The following is a 12606-nucleotide window of genomic DNA, read 5'->3' on the forward strand; positions in this document are numbered from 1 at the left end:
GTTACACCCCACTTTTACATGTACACATCCCACCTTCTCACCAAATTTTGTCTCAATCGGTATAGCCGTTTCTGAAAAAAGTGCCTGTGACAGACAGACAGACAGACAGACCGACGGACAGACAGACATTGAACCGATTTTAATAAACAAAACCTTAAAAAACAAGTCGGGAAACCGGAAGCTGGACGCTTCAGGTACGTATTTGTGTATTTCTTAGTACGTAGCACGTAATGTATTCATATATTATGTAAGAGTATCCACTTTAGGGTGATATTGACATTCAAAGTCTTCAATTTTCAAAGAAGCAACAACTTTGACGTATTATAACTTCGTTAGTAATAGCGCAATTTCCACCAAACTTGGTATGATCATGCTCTACATTATAGCCTACATCAATGCAATTTAATAGTACTAGGATGAACTTAAGGGGCGGTTTCCAGCCAATTGCAAAAATGTTGAGTAATATACTATTATAAACTTTATTTGAACAGATATCGGTATGGGAGGTATTTCGGAGCCCAGGCACTATATAGTGGCAGCCTCTTGATTTTTCGGTTGGGTAGTTTCTGAGAATGGCCCCGTTAAGGAAATGATCACTTTCAACCCCCCGCACTCTCCACCTTTCCAACAAATGTCAAAACGAAGGCCGGTTTCAAAAAGTACTAACCGAGACCTTTAATTATAACCACATGACTAAATTTGATGAAAAAAAATTTACACCTAACTTTTGCATGTATGGGGACCCCCCTTAAATTCTACGTAAAAGGATGTAACTCACTGTATGTGTGAGCGTTCACAGTTCCCACCTTCCTACCAAATTTGGTGTCAATCGCTATAACTGTCTCCGAGAAAAATGCGTGTGACAGACAGACAGACAGTACACCGATTTTAATAAGGTTTTGTGTTTACACAAAATCTTAAAAATGACGGCGCAAACAAGCTCGAGTGGCCGTAAAACTCCGGAATCGATTGCCACGATCGAGAGGGTAGATCCACAACGAATCACTCCCCAATCGATGCTTTTCATGCCTCAGTTGTCCATGAGTCGGGGTTTTTAGGGTTCCCACCTTGCCTTGGCATCCTCAGGCCATTACATTGGAGGATGCTCCTTGTATTTCAATGTGAGTTTCACCAGTTAGAGAGGAGGAGGCAAGAAGGAATCCTCAAATCAAAAGTTTAACTTCAATTCAATTCTATCATTCCGCACTCAATGAAAGTAACTTAATAACTGATAAGGAGGATGGATAGCTGTAGTCTGAATGGCTGTACGCCACCGCAAAGTCTCAGGGGTAGGTGAGGAAAACGCAGGAACTTTGAAGCCTTGCAAGTTACTCACTGAGAAAACTATCAACACAACTGGCAGTTAGGTGTAAAATGGTAAAAATTAGGTGTAAGGCGGCTCGACGTTTAAGCGTCACGATGACCAGGAACATGGCTCCAACTGCTGCAGCTGTTATGCCTTCTGTTGCAACTACTTTGCGTAAGCAGTGCATGAGGTGGACTGAGGATATGAACCTCTTTATCATCCGCTTCTACCACGAAATGTCAACGTCGTGGGTAAATACAACATCTTACCTCCTCTTGATGCATCAGAGATTCGTCGAACGATACCCGCAATACGCACATGACTGTATAACGGGTTGCAGACCAGTATCGCTTTATTACTCAGTGGCACAATTCTAGCCATCATCAGGGAGGGTGTCCAACTTGTGGTCATTGCGGGAATTGGTAACCAGCAGTCGATTACGGCGTCAATAACACCACGCCACACTCCAGGCAATAGTTTCAGTACTCGCCGAAGCACACTTCTTCATCCTCCGCCTGAAGTCGCCTCTGAGATTCAAGAGTAATTCCAAAGAGCGTTTACAGAATTTTTGGAATTGCGTCCTTTGCATAGACCAGTAACTCCGAAAATTTTACCTCAAATCAATGATGAGATTGGATCTCACCTGTGTACTCACATGTCGCTGCTGCAACTACAATGATTTATGTATTGTGGTGTATTGTGGCTGTCAGATTGCACGGCAGAAGATTCGTTTTCGCGTTATTGATTTGGAACTTCAGCGCAGCTGAAGTAAGACATCGCTAGGTTGATTGAAATCAGTCGGCTGCGACGGTTGGGGCAAGTCACTCTAGATATCCTCAGAATGGAACGTATTTAAGAAACCAGGGGAACTTTTTCAGACCATTCAACGTATCCCAACAGAAGGTGCAGACAGTGCAGTTTTCGGAATATTGGGGAGGACTTTTAACGATACTCGCTCAGCAGGCAAGGCAATCGCCGCGCCAGCATGCCAGACAGCATGCAGATGTTATCAAGTAGGAAGTTCAACGAGCCATATATAAATCGAAGAATTGGAGAGGTCTTGGTTTATATCGGGTGCAGGTTTTCCTCACTGCGGAGATTATCTACTTTATCTCTAAAACGGACACAGTGCGGGATCTAGCAAGTGCAAGACCGATTATTTGCGTGCTAACTCTCTACAATCCCATAACGTTATTAATAGAAATATTGACAACGTCCCGCAGCGTCTTTGACGCCTTGGCCCGAAACTAATCAAGTTTCCGGCGACAATTATGGAATGGTGGCATACCACCTCATCAGGGCATTAATCGAAAGGTGGAGCCAATCTACATACGGTGAAGAATCTTCCAGATAGCGCTGAACACCCTCTCATGGCTACTAAGTGGTGCTAGATGGCATGGTTTTGCAATAAAGTATGGTCTACGTGCTAATTGCGAGGTGTCATTATCATTATTAACGGCGCAAAAACCGGTATCCGGTCTAGGCCTGCCTTAATAAAGAACTCCAGACATCCCGGTTTTGCGCCAAAGTCAACCAGTTCGGCATCTCTAAAAGCTCGCCATCGCTCCATCTGACGCAGGGTCTGTCTTGCCTTCTTTTTCTTCTACAGCTACTGCCCTTATATACTTTCCGGGCTAAATCATCTTCATCCATACGGTTTAGGTGATCCATCCACCGCAACCTCTTGAGCCAGATTCTATCCACAAACAGACGGTCATGGTATCGCTCATAAATTTTGTCGTTATATAGCCTACGCAATCATCTATCTTCATGTAGGAGGCAAAAATTCTTGGGAGGATTTTTCTTTCGAACGCAGCCAAGGGTTCGCAATTTTTCTTGCCAAGAGCCCAAACATCCAAGGATTACATAAGGACTGGCAAGATCATTGTCTTGTACAGTAAGAGCTTTGACCCTATGGTGAGACGTTTCGAGCGAAACAGTTTTTGTAAGCTGAGATACGCTCTGTTGGCTGCCAACAACTGTGCTCGGATTTCATCGTCGTGGCTGTTATCGGTTGTGATTTTCGAGAAATTATCAACGGTCTCAAAGTTGTAGTCTCCTATTTTTATTCTTCCCGTTTGACCAGTCCGATTCGATGTTGCTGGTTGGTTGGTTTTTGGTGCTGACATTGCCACCATATATGTATTTTGTGTTGCTTTCATTGATGTGCAGCCTAAGATCTGGCCCCAATGGGCGCCTGATCGATCTAGATGAAGACAGTTTGTACGTCTCGGGTGGTGCTTTCCATGATGTCGATATCGTCAGCATAGGCCAGTAGTTGGGTGGACCCAAAGAGGATCGTACCCCTCGCGTTTACCTCAGCATCACGGATCAGTTTCTCGAGGGCCAGGTTAAAGAGGACGCATGATAGGGCATCCCCTTGTCGTAGACCGTTGTTGATGTCGAATTGTCTTGAGAGTGATCCTGCTGCTTTTATCTGGATTTGTATTTCGTCCTGCCTTCATTAATGTGCAGCCCAAGATCTCATGCCGCATGAAGGCATTTTGTACGTCTTGAGTCGTTCTTCCCATGATGTTGATATCGTCAGCACAGACTATTAATTGGGTGGACTTAAAGAGGATGGTGCCTCTCGCATTTACCTCAACATCACGGATAACTTTTATTAGACCGTTGTTGATGTCGAAAGCTCCAAAGAGTGATTTTACTGCTTTTATCTAACCTCGCACATTGGTCATGATCAGCCTAGTTGGTTTTACCGATTTCAGCGGCATACCGAATTGGATACGCTATCATTGGCGGTCTTGACGTCGATGAAAAGATGGTGCAACTTATTGCCATATTCCATCGCTTGCCGCAGAGAGAAATTCGGATCTGTTGCTGATTTGCCTGGAGTGAAGCCTCTTTGCTATGCGCCGATGATGTTCTGGGAATATGGAGCTATCCGACCTAACAAGATAGGGGAGATTATGCTATCGATGGTACTCAGCGTGACATCTCTATCATTTTCGCATTACGTGATATCTCCCTTTTTATGTATGGGACAGATAATGCCTCATTGCTAGTCGTCAGGCATTGATTCGCTGTGCCACACCTTGAGCACAAGTTGATGAACCACTTGGTGTAATTGGCCGCCTCCACATTTAACCAATCCTATCGCCTCCTGGCGACTTCTAGTTTTCAAGCCGGTGGATTGCACGAACTGTTTCTTCTATACTTGGTGGTGGTAGCATTTGTCCGTCGTCTTCAGTTGACGGGACCTCCAACTCGCCGATATGTTGGTTGTTTAGCAGTTCATCAAAATACTCAACCCATCGCTCTAATGTCCATTCTGTCGGAAATCAGATTTTCTTATTTGTATCGGCAGGATGAACATCGAGATGTGTAAGCCTTCATCCTGCTGACTTGTTGGTAAAACTTGCGCGCCTGGTCTTGTTGCTCCGTGTTTAATTGTTGAGTTCACAGATCTGTTGGTTCTCCCGGACTTCCTTTTTCTGTCTGTGAAGTAGCTTCTCCGCTTGACGGAGTTCGTGATAAGTCTCCGCGCATTCCCACGTTCTTTAAGAATGCAACATTAGTCGGTATTCGGAGTTTTTCCGTTTCGTTGTTAATTTACGTTCATCGTCGAACCAGCCGCTTCGACTTTTTTTTGCTACTGAGGCCAAGTATGTTTGTGACCGTATCATGATTCATCTCCAGGGCCTCTGTTGACTGCGATTATTGCGGCATCCGTTTCCCCTTTAAAGGTATGTGGATGGCTTCAGAGTTAACTCTCACCACATTGTCAAAGGGGATTCAAAACGGTGTTGTTACTCGAACACGGAGCACCATGCCAACGAGATATTGAAAAGTGGCGGTTGAAAGTAATCCCGTCTGCTGGCGACACCTCTGGTTGTGGAGTGCTTTCCGCGCAAATCAGGTAATTTCAACAACCATTGCGTGCAACACTGCTAATTGAATAAATCGCAGCCCGTTATCATTTTTATCCTTATGTAAAATACGGGAGTTAACGTACGCCTGAATACGGGCTCTGTCCCTAATTTGCTGTTAAAATCGATTCTATCGCATCGTAGAAGGTATCCTTCTCCGACTCTGTAGGGATGTGAACGTTAATGGGAGTTATATTTCGAAATTTGCCTCGTAAGCGCAGAGTGCATAGCCTTTCACTTATATTTTGAAAGCCGATAACAGATTTCATTTTTTGGCTGACTAAGAAACCCTTCCAGCATATGGTTTACCGGTATAATATATGGTGTAAGGGCTCTTTTCCAGGAAACTGTTCCGGCCCATTCGCAACCCTTGTAACGCGAATCGTTATTCCGTTTTGGTTGCTGGGTTCCTCGTTGTATAATCCATCCAGTCCGAGGCTCCTTTTGTGGCTTCGTAATAAATTGTTTTCCGTGCAGGGTTGGCAGCCCTGCCCAACCCCGTGGAGATGCAGTTGGTACAATTTGTACCGTTTTTACGAACCTTCATCCTTCTCCATCTGCAGCTTTTCGTTAAGAGTAAATTCCCGGCGATCGCCACGTGGAGGTGGAGATAGGGTTTGGTAGTAGAACTGTTGGATTTGCAAGGTTTTATGCTCCATCGTGGGTACCAATCCCTCTTTCGTCCTGGGTTCTATACTATCCTTTGATATGCTTAGGTGACATCAAGTTGTATGCTGCTACTAATAACCATCTTAGAAGTTTGCTGCGAATAGTAGGCATGTTCAGCGGTGATTTTCGGATGGAGTTTGGTCTAGACAAGTGTTGAATCTAAGCCATCTGCAAAAGTCCACACGTGCTGCATGCCGGACACAGCCACCCATATCCAAGCTATGACCCAAACAAACTTCTACAAATACCTAGGAACCCTGCAAGCAAGCTCATGCTCGAGTTGATAATCTAAAGAATGCTCTACTGTCTGAATTCCTGCAACGTGTAAAGCCTAAATCGCGTCTCCCGGGGAAGAATAAAATAAACGCACTAAACATATTCGCTGTCCCTTCCCTCGGAATATTGCCGAGGATGAAAACCAATCTGGAACTATGTCCAAATTCTGAATGCATCATTCAGATTTTGCCGTAGAGCCGTTGATGTATGTAAGGTGATCTATTAAAACTTTGGGCACAAGCATAGATTGATCACGGGAAAATATCCGGCTTGCCGGTATGTGTCGCAGGCAGTATAGCGTACCTTGGGACCAGCAAGTTCTAACTGATCGCCATATACCACACAACAATCCTGACGTAGTGTTAATTGACAAGACGCCGTCGAAAATAGTATTTCACTCTACCAAATATTCAACAAATTGACGTATTACTCGGTACTTGCTTACCACAAAACTACTCACAAACAAACCAGATGAAGTCAAAGCAATACGCGCTAACTATGGAAGTTCCTCAACTGAACTGATCAGCACTGGCTCAGCTGACCTTCCACGAGACGGCATCCAACCAACGGCGCCGCTAAAACCGACTATTCATATGCACAATATTTCGTTTTAGCCAAACAAGCGTTAGTAATGCTTTTCTGAATATACAAAGAACAACAAAAAGTTAATGATCGTTTTCGAAATACTGGAAATGTGGAAATTTTCTAACATTTCGTAAACTTTGAAATATTTAAATGAATTTTAGTTTTTTGTGGGAAGGTACAAGATGCAAGAGTTTTGTAAATGGGATTGAAAATTAAAATTATTATGTTAAACTAAATATTTAAAACAAATGGATGTTGGGATGGAAAATGGGAAATTGAAGTATTGAGAGTATTGAGTTGAAGTTGCAGAAAAAGAAATATGCCACATATAAGGAAATAAATCTCTCATCCGCTCGTCACATGACAAAGAGAATGAAATGATGCGGCTGCTCAAAAGCCACGGACAAAACATATTACCCTGATTTCACTCAGGTACTCGTTCACGCCTGAGTTGACAGGTGTCCGGCATCCAGTCACGACACAAATCCCTCCGCTACCACTGAGATTTAAACCACCTTCCGCTATGGAAACCTAGCACTCTAACCACTAAGCCATCCAGACACTATGCCGTTGAATTGTTATACTATATTAACTACTTAGTAATTTCCTACTTCTGGTTGTTTCAGCCTAGCATGTGGTATTAGGTAATCTTTCAAGTATCTCAACCTACTTTGCACAAGAGCCGGGCATTCACCGTAACATGTATGAAGGCTTCATCACCTTTCCCACAGAATGATGAAAATTGTGCCTGCAGATATCCTTAGTTTCACCAGGTGATTGTTTGCAATGACCAATGTGTATCCCTACTATGAATCTAATGCTCATCTTGGTCAAATTCAAACAATCCTTCGAACACTTGGGATACGAACCCCCATGAGTACCCTGGACCGTTCTATTCTTGATAAGTTCGCCCAGTATTGTTTCTCCTCATCCCTTATCATCATGGCCATGAACCCCTTCCCGATTCTACAAAAGAGTTCTGGTGCTATAATGGCTTTCCTGTCCCTTTTCTGGCCAGTACACCTGCTGCCTGGTTGCGTTTTAACCCAATATGGCCTGGAACCTAGAGTTCAACTGATTGGACCTAAGCGCTTCGATAGCCGCCTTGCTATCGATCAAAATAGCAATGTTCGGACCGCTAACCCTTAGAAGGTACCCGTCAGTACACCATACCACACTCTTCAGTTTACTCTGTTGCTCTGTCATGTTTTAAATTTCTTGTCGAAATTACGCTCCATTATCATGCTATCCCTTGGTGTCAGTAAATAGGAATGCTGCCTAAAAAGAATGTCAATCTTCCTTGCCTACAACTGTATGTAAAAATTAAGCGATGTTTATTCCTGAAAAACCAATGCTGTATTAGATTACCACTTCCCAGTGAATGGTACTATGGCGATATTGATTAAACTGATGCGTAGCCCAGCCTCCCTGCACCATGTACTATCCCGATTTCTTCATATTTCCATCTCGCAACCCTGGACCTGAGCTCCAGTATTTATTAGCTCTCCTAGGATCTACCATAATACACATTAGCAGTAATAGTACCCCACATTATTTCTGCTTATCTTCATGCGATGTGTTGTTGAAAGCTCCTTCGACGTCCAAAAATGCACACAGGGCTATTTCTTTGGTTTTTGTTACATCACGTGATACATCTGTTAGCTGATACAGGGCAGTCTCAGTTGACCGTCCTGCCCGATGAACATGTTGGCGTGGATGTAAGGGGCAATGCGTCAGAAAGTTAGTTCTAATGTAATTGAATAAGACCTATTTTCAGTTCAAATGATGTCAGGAAATAGACTGATTTAGGGTGAAGGAATCCTTTCAGAATAAAAACCACTTTTGGCCGCTTCCATGCCCTTGGTTATATACAAAGGCTAAAAAAATGTTATCTACCCGGGGTGATTTCAGTGGTACGAAGGTTATCACTGCCAGTTTTGTTCTAGCAATCCGAGCATCCATGGTGTGTTTTTTCCTTCTAGCTGTCTGCTATTGTGGAGTCAGGAAAAATGTTACTGTCTTCCGTCGTGGGATAGGACCCCGAGAAATGTGTTTGGAGAAGCAGATCTACTCTGTCTTTTCGTTAAATGACCCACTTCCTATTTCAAACAGACAGAGAATGTAGCTCTATTCCCCGGCTTTAGTCTCATATAGCCTAGTGTTTATGTCATTTGTGGAGATGTGCACGCAACAGCTAATTGTAAGAAAAATAAGGAAGATACTAATGCTAAAGACTGTAGCAATTCTGGTAGATCACACACGACTGCAGAACTACAGAGTTTGCCCAGTCTATGCTGAAATCAGGCAAAAAACGCAACCGAAAAAATAAATTCAACGGGCCTGAACAAAGACCACTAGACTTGCCTCAGTGCTTTATTGGCGATAGGAATGCATTCGGAAGGAAAACCCACGGCGCACCGGAATACTTATCAAGTCCCACATTAAGCATTATCTTCTTGGAAATTACTGCAAAGACGACCTCCAAGCAACTCCAATCCGATTTCTGGATTAGACCAGCAAGGTAACTATCACCACCACCTATTGTCCTCCAAAGTTTAAACTGACTTCTCAGATATTCGGAAGATTTTTTTAACACACTGGGGGACAGATTTCTTGCCACTGGGGATTTTAATGCTAAGCACACTTACTGGAGTTCCAAACTGATCATTCCCAAGGGAAGACAGTATACTTGACATCGTCTCATCTGAACAGCCCAAATATTGGGCGCCGAGAGTTGATAACGAGCTAACCACGCTATGAGCTGTTTTCAGGCCACTAGCCCGTCATTACACTTGCGAGCGTACTTCCTACAACAAGCGATGCAAGTCGGAAATTAACAACCAAATCAACGAACTGGTTGAATCTCGGTAAGTATATAAGGGCTCATCTACAAATCAACACTCCCTTGAAAACCACTGGCGAGGAATATATACGAAATTTAGCTCTAAGATTTAAAAACTTATTGTTACTTTTTATTTAGAACGACACAATAGACGTTAAAAAAATATATAGCCCAGACGTTTCTGTGATTTGTTCACAGGATTTTCTGAAGCTCACGTCTGTTGTCAGATAACGATCAACACCCGATCACATAACAATCTCTGCACTTGAGTAAAGTGTCATCACCATGCTCGCTTGCGTCCTCTATCTTTGAAACTAAAAAATGAAGAGCAGGCTGACATGACTTCCACGTTGGTAATCATGTTGCTTTTCATTTAGTGGATGCGAGTTTAACGTCTTCTTGCAAATTTAAAGCCCAACCAGTCTCTTCAAACTGTTCTTGGGTTGCAATAGTCATCTCTCCTTCGATATGAAGACTACCTTAACCTTCTGCCGAGAGATAGGCCCAAAGAAAGATATGCTAGGTGATCTATCCATCCAAACCAGGTGCACTGCAGTGCTCGAAAGACAGCATAGCAACTCTCATTTTCACATTGGTAACTACCGCTCTAGCAGTATTTCAAATCCTGTTGCAAAAGTTTCGTGTTGAAAGGTTTGCAGAAAACGACAAGTGTCCCCTTTCCTTCACTATCTGGGTAGTGTACATTCAAGAGTCTGTACAGACTAAAATCATGAGCACAGTACATCTAATAAGTAGTACCCACACTTAATGAACCGGACTTCTGAATGTATTGGGGAAGCTTATCTGTAGTCATAGGCACTAAACCACATGTAGATACTGCCAAATGTTAAGAGCCTAGGGTGTGTACGGGTAAGCTTCTCCAATACATTCGCAAGTCTGGCCGATTGAGTGTGGGTACTGCCTATTAGATATACTGCGCTCAGAAGTATCTGGAAGCTCAATCCGGTTTTCTAAGAGAGTCAAACTCTAGGAGACGGTAGCCCTCGAGAGTCCCACATAAGGTGCCAGTGGTAGCATCTCTGTAGTGAAACCTACACACAGACCCCCGGGGGCGAAGCAGTTTCTAGCCTGAACGTAGCGAATACCAACTACAGTACTCTGCTTGGAAACCTGGGACGTCAGCCGGGCCTGCAATGTGGACCGACAAGAATACCACCATCTGGCAGCAGGCAACGAGGAAGAAGAAGTCACCTGGAGTCCAGTTTAAAAGCCAGTATTAGAGACCATCCAGATTATGAACAGGATTGCGAAGAATAGGGTACCTTTAACAAGCGGAACGAAAAAGTCTTCGATAAATACCAGGCAATTGTCGAGGAATATAAATAATAATAACGAACACCTGGAAAACCAGCAGAAAGTAAAACTTTTTGCCTCCAAACTTAACGGATCCCACGGTAAGGTCGAGCAGGAAAGCGAGAAGGGCACGGTTTTCAAGGGCTCCAATACTAAAAACTTTCAGCAGCAATCACCAGCAATGACCAGCCGACGAAGGACGCGCTGCAAAATCTTTCACCGATATGGCGAGAAGGCACATACAGGAGACGCTAACTTCGCTGGCAGCGAACTAGTGCCACAAGTATGAACCAGAATTTAGGCGAGACTGTCGAAGCGGATCATTAAATATCCTCTGGACGGCAAGGGAACAAGAAATCGACGCGACGACTTGGACCCAGTTGACCCAGAAGTCTATCATAGCACGATTACATGATATGGAGGTGAAACGAGAAACAGAGGTCAAATATTTGGGAATTACGCTAGACCAAAAATTACTCTAGAAGACACATGTCGGAAACACTTGTCGGAAAACCACGAGGGCTCTGATGACTTATAGATATCCATAGCAGAAGAAAAATGGGGTTGCATCCCGAAGATACTACTTTGGATATATACTGCAATAGTAAAGCCAATGATTACCTATGGAGCGGTAATCTGGGCAGGAAGAACCGAACTCAGCACACAAGCCAGGGAATTACATAAGCTCCAAAGACTGGCTTGCGTGTGTATCAGTGGGGCAATGAGGACATATCCAACAGCATCCCTGGAGGTCCTTCTGGGATTAACCCCTCTCCATCTGCACATTCAGATGCAGGTAAAGAGGGCAATATTCAAGATGGCCGGTAGTATCAGTGAGACGGGGGGCTGCCTAAATCGAAGGAAGATTGATATTCTTTCTAGACTGTGTCCCGAATTACTGATACCAAGAGATAACATGAAAACGAGGTTTCACTTCGATAAGAAGTTTGAAACACGTTGGAGTAACAAGGTAAACTGGAAGAGCATGGCTGCGACATACGACTTAAAGCGGAGGGAGCGGGTGCCGGTATCATTGGTCCAAGGAAAATGTACTTTCAGCCAATGGGCAGGTACACTAGCATATTCCAGGCGGAAATATACGTCGTAGACAAATGTGCCTCCTTTAATCCGCAAAGGAACTACAGAACTACAGAACATAGCTATTTTCACCGATAGCCAATTGGTTAATTGTTAAACAAAATGCTGGTCAAAATGTAATATGTTCCAAAATGATTTCCGTTCACTCTCTTTATCGTATTTTTTTTGAAGAAAACAATAAATAATACTACTACTAAAGAGCTGATTTCATTTGTTAAAACGTTAATTTCATTTACTAAACTATTAATTTTGTTTGGAAGAATGTTAAGAAATGGTATACCTCAAATTTGTCTCTTTTATGTGAATTTACTGCAGCTCAGCGCACTGAATATCAATTTAACACTAAAGTGAGTAAAGTGACATGCTAAATGCATATAAATTACGATGGGCTAACTTCCAACACGACGGAAGTGCGACAGCACTGGGTTCAACCTCGTTGCAGATTACATTTTATGCTACTACCATTACTACTGAAATTAATTATTGCTATATTGCCCAGTGGGTTTGCTTGAAATTGACAACACTATTTCGCTTAAAAATGGTTCTCATTCCCTTTTCTCCTTTTTTGATTAGACACAACCACACTCACACGTCATGTACCACCCGCATCCCAATCTTTTCAGTCGCCA

Source organism: Hermetia illucens, chromosome 4 (assembly GCF_905115235.1).
Source record: "Hermetia illucens chromosome 4, iHerIll2.2.curated.20191125, whole genome shotgun sequence".
Classification (NCBI taxonomy): domain Eukaryota; kingdom Metazoa; phylum Arthropoda; class Insecta; order Diptera; family Stratiomyidae; genus Hermetia; species Hermetia illucens.